At 41.1% G+C, this 10,226-nt stretch overlaps 1 long non-coding RNA gene across 1 annotated transcript; it reads right to left on the reverse strand.

Moving 5' to 3' along the window:
- Nucleotides 1–3,309: 3,309 nt before the first annotated feature.
- Nucleotides 3,310–8,059, reverse strand: LOC109300437. Its single transcript, XR_002098228.1, has 3 exons — nt 8,047–8,059; nt 6,416–6,420; nt 3,310–3,411 (listed from the first exon to the last, which is right to left on the reverse strand). It is a non-coding gene; the product is annotated as an uncharacterized LOC109300437 (long non-coding RNA).
- Between the last annotated feature and the right edge of the window lie 2,167 nt (nt 8,060–10,226).

A 10,226-nucleotide genomic window follows, 5' to 3' on the forward strand; every position in this document is an offset into this window, starting at 1 on the left:
GGTGCTCTCGCCTTCCCTGGAAATCTTCAAGAGGAGACTGAATAGGCACTGGCTAGGGTCTTATGACCCCTCCCAACCCCAGGACTCCTTCCTGCCCATGGCAGGGGGTTAGACTACATGATCTGTCTAGGTCCCTTCCGACTCATTGATTCTATGATTCTATGACTAGACCAATGATTTTCCTACACACTGTGCAGTTCTCTATAGCCATTTAGTCTCAGTGTCCTGACTCAGAGATCAAAGTCCTGCAGTCCTCCTGGAAATTATTACTTAAGGTATAGGTCATTACAGATTTGGCTACTTCTCCTTTGCTCCCCATCCAGTGACGATCTCTTTGCTTTTTTGGCTTCTGTAAGTAAGAACTTTGCTAAGAGTAAAAGTTTTGCACCCTGTGCTAAGAGCAAGGGTTTTGCATGCTGATTCCATAGGAGGACAGTAAAGCAGCACACAGCCTGCTGCTTTGTGAGTGTGACCAAGCCATGAACCGAGATAGTAAAATGTTGTGATACAGTAGAATGTGGCAAACATCAAGTGCATTAAATCATGACTCATCCCCATTTTCCTATCTTGAGATAGCGTTGTTTACTTCAGACTATTTTATGTGTATATTCTTGAGTTGCTATGAGTTCATCCACTCTGGCAAAAGTCCTGACTTGCACGGAGTCCCAGCACAGGCTATCACATCCCTGAGATCAAGATACTCTGGGGCCAGGGGAACCATGCAGGGCAGCAGCTGCTGCCTAAAACTGATGTGAAGTGACTGTCCTCTCTGCTCTGTTCTATCACCTGCTTCTGCGAGTATCCTTAAATAAAGCTTTGCAAGAGTGAAAACAACCGTGAGTACGTCCATTGTTCAAGCGTGGGGAATCTGCTGAACCCAAGAGTTCACTCTAAGACAGCTTCTATGCTTTGTGTGATACTCAGCTACTGTTCTTTACCCAGCTGAGTACATTTACTTGGTGGCTAACCACACCTAAGGCCCTCTCTGCTTATTGAGACCCTGTCTCCCAACTGCTGTTTTCTTTGTTCTGCCCACCATGGCTGTCTCTCCGAAATAGTATCTGATAATTTCTGTTCTGTAAGTCCCATGTGTCATATATTGATTAAGATAGCCCTGTTGTATCCCAAGAGATCTAGAAGAAGTGGACACTTCAGAAATGGGAGAAGAGACTAGAAAAGCTTAGATCTTTCTGACTGCAATTGAAAACACAGATTTTCCAAATAAGCATTTTTTTTTTTTGGACAGAACATCCCTAGTGTTTGTTATATATTTATTGTATTTCTGAAATAATAGTTAAAAACCAATGAAGAATATTTTATAAATCCCAGTTTTGACACACTTAGTCAGAAAAGCAAGGAATTGGGTTGATGAAGAATAGACCTTGTTTTATGATAAGAAAATTCATATTAAGAAAATCCTGACATAAAAACTTCATCTTTGCTTTTGTACACCCAGGGTGCACCTACACATTGCCCTATGGTGACATAGCAATACGCTACATTGCCATATGGTGCACTACGGTGACATAGTGATCATGCTGATCTACACGTGATTCCCTGCTATGTTGCCCTAGTGGTGACATAGGGGGGAAATTTAAGCGTGCACCAGCCGTATGGCACAGTATCCACCCATACTGCACTGTGCTTTAATACTTCCAAAAGGAAATAACTAAAGCATGGCACCTTAGCAATGTCACCATATGGTGACATGTAGATTCAAAAGAATCCACATTACTTTAACCCTAGGTTATCCGAGCTTTGTTTTGCTGTAATGATGGATAAGGATGTGATTATTTGTGACAATATGAATTTATTGTGGATTTTTAATATAACAATATCGTCAGAGAAGAAGTGACAAGAAACTTAATAGGCTTTCAGATCACAGAACAAAGTATAATCTATGTTTAAAGCTAGAAGCTAGAAAGTTTAATGCTAGGAGAGATTAATGTATCCAGGTGTTTTTAAGAAAGTTTTTATTATCTTATGCATAGATTGAGATTATGAAAACAGATATGACAAATGCTCCATTTTAAGCAGGAGTGAGTTTTAAGTATCCTTTCCCATGTACTGACATTAGGTTTCTAGGTGTCTAACCCTGCACATTGTTGGAAATGAGCCTGAGACAAGGCAGATTGTATATTAAAAGGAAAACAGTAAAAACATCCAATTAAATACTACCAGGAAAAAACCCTCCTTTATCAGTTGAAGAATTTGTAATTGTTCTGGGCCTGCCCATGATATGAGTTCTTCATGGGGGATCTGCCCAGAATTAAGCTTTTTATCAGGAGCTCCTCAGGGATGTTTATTGTATCTTCCCTATAGGGTGGATCAAGCAGTTCCAATCAGAAAACCTTGAAACAAATGCAACACAGTGAAAAATGAAGATTTTGTTGGCAGCAAAAAAAATCCCCACAAGGGGAAGCATTGGTAAATAATGAACAGTTGTACATCATCTCTGAAGTGAATCATGTCCAGCTTTCCTCATCTAGAAGAATGGTGGCCAGATGAAAGGCTTCCAAGTGAACTGAGAGAAGGGAAGAAAAATGGTGGGATTCTTAGAGCTCTAATAAAGATTTTTTGAGGACAGGATGGATTACTGGAACAGCTTGGTGTTTATATCTGAAATTAAAACCTTAGATTGCACACTGTGAAAGTTTGTGAGTGTTGCATACAGTAATACTCATACATTATCAGAATTTTAGGAATCCCTCACAGGCTTTATTTAAAAATGTTTTGGTAAGCCTCGTTTTGCTGTTTGCTATTGTTAGTTATACTCTGGTTGGGCCTAAAGGCCCAAATTGCAATATCTATGTTGTGTTTTGCAAACCTCTATTCCTCTGGGAATTACATTTTAAATAATGTGTTAGTATTTGTAATGATTTAACATTGTAACTTTCTCTGGTATAAAAATAAGTGACCCTAAAATATTAGACATCAGTAGGTTCTACTGACTATGGACACCTTTAACAAGTATATGACACTCAAAACACTGGAGTGTGGATTTTTATTAACTGTAAAGATGAGAAAATTAATGGTTATATTAACTCCTGTGAGAATGAATGTCTGTATTAGGAAGTTCCTTCTTTCATACAGGATACAAGAGGCAGTTCCAAATCCTTTATTGCACTTTTTGTAAACATTTTGTAAATGCCATTGTCCAACATACATCTCTTCTCCCCAAATTTCAACACAACTTCTGAATTAAGTTCCAATGTCTCAACCCAACCTTCAAGCACTGCACAAGTTTGATTCTGCCTACAGCTTTGTTTTTATTCCTTCTGACAGCCCAGAAGTCACAAATTCAAGCCTATAACAGAAGCACTCACAACATGGCCCTATCAGATTCCAACGAATCTGCAAATTGTTCTAAATGCCTTGTCACACAAGGACATGAAAAAGGAAAGGGCTGTTCTGGTTCCCAAGTAAAAGCTATATCTTATATCTAAGTTTCCTCGTATCTTCCGTTTAAACCTGAAATTCTTTCCACATGCCAATGTTTTACTTTCTCTTCATTCAGACAGCTCCTTAATACTTGATCCTTCTGTGAGATTCACAGATCCTAATCATACGTATGAAAATTTATTACTAGACCATGATAAAATAGAACAGGTTCTTAAAACTGTTTCCTAACATCCTGTGAGACTTGCAAAGTGTTTGGTTGCTCAGTCTTCCTCACTGGTGATGTGTACGGGGTGCACTCCCTGCAAAAAGCACCGCCAATGCTTCCGGTGGTGCCTGCCGGCTGTTGCCACTCACCACCCCCAGCCCCCCCCCGGCGCTGACACTGCTGTGGCTGCCTGTGGGAGCTCCCTGCTCGTCACCGCCACACCCCCACCACTGATCCCTGTGGGCAGTCGCCATGCCCCCCCAGCCTCCGGGGGCACCTGTCATTCATGGTCTTCCTCTTGTTACATTTAAACTTTTCAGAACTTGGAACTCCTTAGTGCTTTGCACTGTGGCTTAAATGTTTGGTGTTTCATGGATGATAATAACCAGTGCATTTTGCTTAGCTGAATGCCTCCTGTAGCTCCAATATAAAAAGGTATTCTTTTTCTAACTTGAGCAGTTGATTAAATACTTGATGTGCTTCACCCCATATATAGCCACATTTTAATGATGGGCAAAATGAACCCTTTGTATTGTCTATAAAGAATATATTTCCATTTCTGAAAATACTTTGCAATGAAAGGATCTATATGATTTCAAGATAAGTATCTAAGGCCAGGTCCTATTCCACCTATTAGTAGTTAAGTGGGATCTGACAATACCCTCTGAAGTACCAGGAAGAAAAATATTGTTACAAAGGTGGGTGTATCTCCTCATCCTCAGTGCTTTTTAAAAGGCTAACCTGAACACGAAGGTGACATCTTTTTACAAAAGGAGATGTGTTAGTGAATTTTGGGGTGAAATAGGACTGCACTTAGGCACCTAATAGGTGGACTAGGTTTTGATCCCTAGTGTTTTAGTGAATTTTTAAAAGTAAACTGTAGCTGTATTAAATAACTAAGGTGAGCCCTTCATAATTCAAAGCAATATGTACTCTGTATAATATGGCAGCAAATAACTGGGTACCCAGAGGATACTTAAGTACAGAACTAATTTGGTAAGCTTCCAACTGGAAATTGGAATAAGTTAAAGTAATTTCTCTCAGGAATGATGTGAGTACTAAGTAAGGGAGCTCCTCTTGCTATGCTGGATCAAGCAGGTAAAAATTAGGGGCTCTTGAATTTCTTTCATTGTAGAATGTTCTTTTCTTTTGTTTGAGGCAAAACAAACTTATAACAGCAGTGAATGTCTCTTTAAAAGAAACATATTTTCACTGCTTGTCAAAATCATTTTACATAATATACATATAAACTTGAATCAAACCTTGATATAATGAAGTGTAAAATGGCACGTTCAGATAGCAAAGAAAAAAATCACACACCCCTGATCAGGTCGCAGGAAGTGTGCAAATAAATAAATAAATAAGCATATTTGTAACTTTTGCAATTATAACTCATGCCCAAAATAATTACTGCTCAATTACTTTCATTTCATTTTTGACTACAAGAAATTAAATATTACTTAAAACAATATAGCCATGTAGCTATATAAGAGTTCGTGGCTGATTCCAACATGTTGTTATGAGTAATAGGTTTTTGAATGGATTACCAAGGAATGTAGTCATGCTATGCAGGCACTGAGAACCACTGATAATTAGTCCACAGCTAGGAGATACCTGGATGCATATTCATGAGCTTTAATTAAAAAATGTTAGAATTAGTTCCCAGTCTTTATTCAGACTGACTGCTTGTATTTAAAGCTGTTTTGAGAGAAACATAAAACGCTATTGTCTGGGTAAGATGATTAAGTAGCTTTTTATGTTTAGAATGTTCATGCATGACTTTCACATCCATATGTATAAGTTTAATACGTTTCCTCCTGTCATTTTAATACATTATAGAGCTGAACAAAACTCAATAAAACACGGGCTTCATAGTTCGTTTGTCAGCATCAACTAAGCTTTGCACAGGTGACTTTAGCTATTTTACCTGACTGTGGTCCTTATTTTACGTTTCTTCAGTCAAGCTACCTCCTATTGTTTTACTTGAGTAGGCCAAAAACTGTTGTGACACCCTCAGTCTGAAACTCATGTATGTCTGAAAATTCAATAACTGCTATTATTATAGCACCTAATGGTCTAAATCAGTTTCTTCTGAGGCATACCTGGACAGTCCCATCTGCTCAGGTTTTTTTTTTAATGAAGTACCATCCTCCCTCTCTATCTTTCCCAGATATGCCAGAAAGCACTGTGTGGATTTAAGGTCTATATAAAGAGAAGTGGAAGAATGAGTAGGTGAGTGTGAGCCAGGCCATGTAACAGTGGGGGCAAGGAAACTTGCCATCACTCCCTTAGTGGCCTTGAAGACCTTTGTTGACATCAAACTGACTTACCTTTTTTCAGTATATACTTGCCCCTAGAAATGCTGGAGTTAGCCATATCATTGGACTTCATTGCAGCCAAACATCCAGGGTTCTTAGAATGGAGGGGAACAGCCAGAAACGCAAGTTGGTGCTTGCTTCCCGTGTGACTACTGGGTTAAAAGAGGGCCCGGTAAGAATATGTGTTTCTTTAAAACTGCTGCATGAATTCAGAGAGAAAGGCAATAGGGAAAGTGGTAGGTAAAAGTTCTGTAATGAAGTAGAGTTGGGGAGAGAGAGAGATAGTAGCGTTAGAGAATATAACATATTCTAAAATAATAATGTTATGTGTAAAACCCATTAGAACCTACCAGCAATTGTTTTGTTGAATAATATATTAGTTGCTTTCTATTACATGTAGTATGAAAAGCAAAACAGTTATGCTGAAGATTTTGAGCGCATAAAACTTACTGATTGGTTAGCACAGCTTCCTCCATTCTCCATGCCAAACAGATCCTGTAGCACAAATTGCCTACATATTTTAATGCTTTCAGGTCAGTAAAGGAGAATATTGTGGTGAACCCCATTGCAAGTATTTTAATATCTAGGCAGAACATTTGTTTTGTTCTTCTGTGAAAAGTGGAATTTTGATTTTTTTGCTCAGCAAATAAAAATGACAGATAGATATTTTTCATCTACTGCAGTGTATTATGGCATGAACAGCTTTTAAAAGAATGGGTAAAATTCATCTAAGTGTCTTTTCCATGCAGAGCTGGAGAAGGACACATATCTTATGTGACAGGTGCATGGTGGAGTGATATAGTCTCCATGGGATGGTTGTAATTTCACCACTAGTATTAAGTCCCCACTTCACTGAAATAAAAAGGATTTTTGCTCTTATCTTGGTAGTCCAAACCTGTGGTGAAAGCTAGCATTTACCATGGATGCCCTTACCATGGATTTTCAGCAATTCTATATAGATAAAAGCCTTAGTCTGTCTGTCCATAACACTTTATTCACACTCTAATTGGTTGTCTCGGCAGCCAATCAGAGTGCTCCATGAGCATTCAAACAGGAGGCAGCAGCAGCGCAGTGGAACACCATCATGACAGCAGGGACAGAGGGGATGGACATAGAGACGGTGGCAGTGTGGGATGCTGGTGGCGCAATGCTGGTCTTGCCTCCCCCCCACTCCGCTCTGGTGCATGGGGCTGGATGCAGGGGATCGAGGAGGGAGGGGCGCACAGGGCTGGAGGCAGAGAGGCGGCACCGCAGGGTGCTGGATGGCGGTGCTCCATCCCCACCTGCCCTCTCCATCTGTCATGATGGGGGATGGCTTGGGATGGTGGAGTGCTGCCATGACTGCAGGGACAGAGGGGATGGAACGGATTCACCCCCCACCCTGGACCTGTTCCTTGGAGGCGGCAGTGTGGGGTGCTGGAGGTACAGCACTGGCCTCACTGCTACTGGGTCTCAACAAAAGTGAGCGGGGGGGAGGGAGGGAAGTGGGAAGGGGAGTGGAGGGCACAGTAGCAGAGCCCTCAGTACAGCCGGGAGGGAAGTGGGGAGGAGGGGGTTGCATGCAGCTGAACACTCAGAGGCAGCTGAGCAGGGTGCTGGGTGGCAACTGTAGCCACTACATGCAAGCTTTCCCTGCTTCCCTGTGCCTGGGAGGTGGCACCACAGGTTGGAGTGGTGGTGGTGGGGCAGATGGAGCTGAACAGGGGGGCGCACGGGAACAGCGGCAGCAGCAAGGGCCTGTGGGTGGTGGTACTCCGTCCCTGCCTGCCCCCTCACCCCAAGTCATTCTTGACGGTTGATTACCTAGTGTATAGATAAAGGTTATACAAGTCATCTGCACTGGAACAAATTTTACACAATGAGGAGTACTTATTATGAGGGATATAATTTTTGGGGGGAACTGTTGTCTGTGTTTATATTTAAAATACCTGCAACCATATGCACTAGTGGCCTCTAAACATGGTCTTGACCCCTGTCTGTTTCAGTCTGGTGTCAAGACCTGCCTATTTAGCCTTTTCCTCTGCTCCTAGAACCCTACTCTGAAGATTTTTCTCACCACAAAGGCCTGCTAACTTGTTTTTCTTTATCCAAGCTCTACTGTAATGTGGATACTTTAACCACAATTTATTGTAGGAACTGGAAAAATATAACAACAAAAACATATGGTCAATGAACCAAAATGTTTACAGACTCTTTTCTTTCCCTTGCTGCATTTCCTGGATCATTTCACCATCCCTAGAAACACCTGTAGTTTTCCATACTCCCAACATGTCTCTCCCTGACCCTAGAACTACTCTTTGCTACTGTCAGCCTACTTCTTGCCACTCATAAACAAAACATGACCGAGCAAAATACAGGTATCTTGAAAATATTTCATTAAGTACACTTATTTCAACTACATGTATATCCTTCTCAGATGGATTTTAAAAACAAATCCTTATCAAATCAAAAGGATTTTTATATGCATATACATGGAATAATAAATGAGCATTCTCAATGTCCTCCAGGTTGCTACTGACTTAGCTGACAGTCTCCTCTATAGATCTTACCTAAAGACACTCCCAGATAGGGTCAGCATGAGCCTCTTACTCTCACTGAATAATTCATTACTGCATTTTCAATGTAAAGCAGAATTTTGTGTTACTGGCCACAAACAGGACCTCATCTATCTTCCTTTGACTACAGTGAGAGATGGATATGGTTGTTAATGCATGTAAACTTTATGTTTAGCCTCTGTATTGTGTCTAAACAAACAGGCCAATAAAAATAACAATTTGGTACACACTGGTTAACAGCAACCCAGTAGCTCTTGTCTGTATCCTTAAGGAGTATCTTCTGTTTGGCTGCCAAGCTATCTTATATACTACTGGGAACTCAGGTAAATTTAAAATTCTGCCAACAAATTAGAGGAAAGGTTACGTTGATTTTCCTTCTTTCCCACTTCTCTGGGCAGTGTTAAATCATCTTTACTAGAGAGAGAACATCCATTTGACTATGAGCTATTTTTTTTCTCCTTTGGAATGAAAATAATTGTACAAACTTAAAGAAGGTATTCTAAAAAATGTTGGAAGAACTCAGAAAAGTCTTCTCTCCACTCACATTTCAAATCACAGGCCACATCTCCATGAGCAGGTATGTGTACTTTCCAGCACCTAAAAGGCTTTTGAGATACCATAAAACACACATGGCACATGTGAAAAGATTCTCTTCACTCCATATTTGCAGCACAGGCTCAAAATTAGATACCAGGAAATCCCCGTATCTAAAAAAACCCCAAAAAACCCAAATGCTGGCAGCATGTACCACCCAAAGCTGGAGCCTAGCTGCCAGTCAGGCTCTGTACACCTTGATCACTGCCACTGCAGGCCCAACAGGCCCCCCAGGACTTCAGGTAGGCTACTGTAGCCAGCTCAGTTGCTGACCCCAGCCTCCCCTACTCTACCGGGGTAACTTGGTGTGTGCTACAGTGCACATGCAGGGGCATTGCTTGGGGACAAGTAGCAATGGCACAACTATGTGCTGCTGCTATTTGTCTCCAGGGAAACGCATGTGTGGGCTTGTACAGACACACCCACAGGGGCTAAATGGTATGCCACCCTTGCAATATGTATTTTATTGCCACTGTGATGTAGTAAAGGAATAGTATTTTTGTTCAGGAGTTAGCTTTGTTCCCTGGATGGACTCCTGTCAAAGGTTTCTGTTCTTACACTAAATCATTCACCTGTGGCTCCACATAGTAATTTGTGCCTGGTGATGGCCACACCCTTGGCACTTACATTGCAGACCATGCAGGTAGAGGAAAACTTCTTGATAAGCATCCTTGGTTTATGGTAGGACACACTGATTTTACCCATGGCAGATTCACTGGATATCTAAATTCTCTGGACAGCAGAGCTTGCTGGTTAGATTAAGTGTGTGGTTAGATCCAGTGATGGTTTTGGAGCCAATAGATAATATAGGTCATCCACTGTAGCCAGTCTCATCTCCAGCTGTCTTGACTGTTCTGCCAGTAGGTCTTGGCAAGGGAGGCTGAAAGTAAAGTTAGCTAGGCTAAATTTTTGTCATTGTAATCAGATATATACATTGATACCTTCTGCATAATTTTGAAGTCCTGTGGACGTGGTGAATAATAAAGATGCAGTTGTGGTACAGTGGGCACTATAGCTGTGAACTTATAGAAAGGCACATCTAGGTATAAAGGCTGGAGCACGTCACTCCGCCATGAGATGAAACAGTCATCTCTGTCTAGTTTTGCAATTAGATTAGCACCCATAGGCCCCAGTTATTAGGCCTGTGAGAAG

This window comes from Gavialis gangeticus, unplaced genomic scaffold, assembly GCF_001723915.1.
Source record: "Gavialis gangeticus isolate Ggan-Ray unplaced genomic scaffold, GavGan_comp1, whole genome shotgun sequence".
NCBI classification, from domain to species: domain Eukaryota; kingdom Metazoa; phylum Chordata; order Crocodylia; family Gavialidae; genus Gavialis; species Gavialis gangeticus.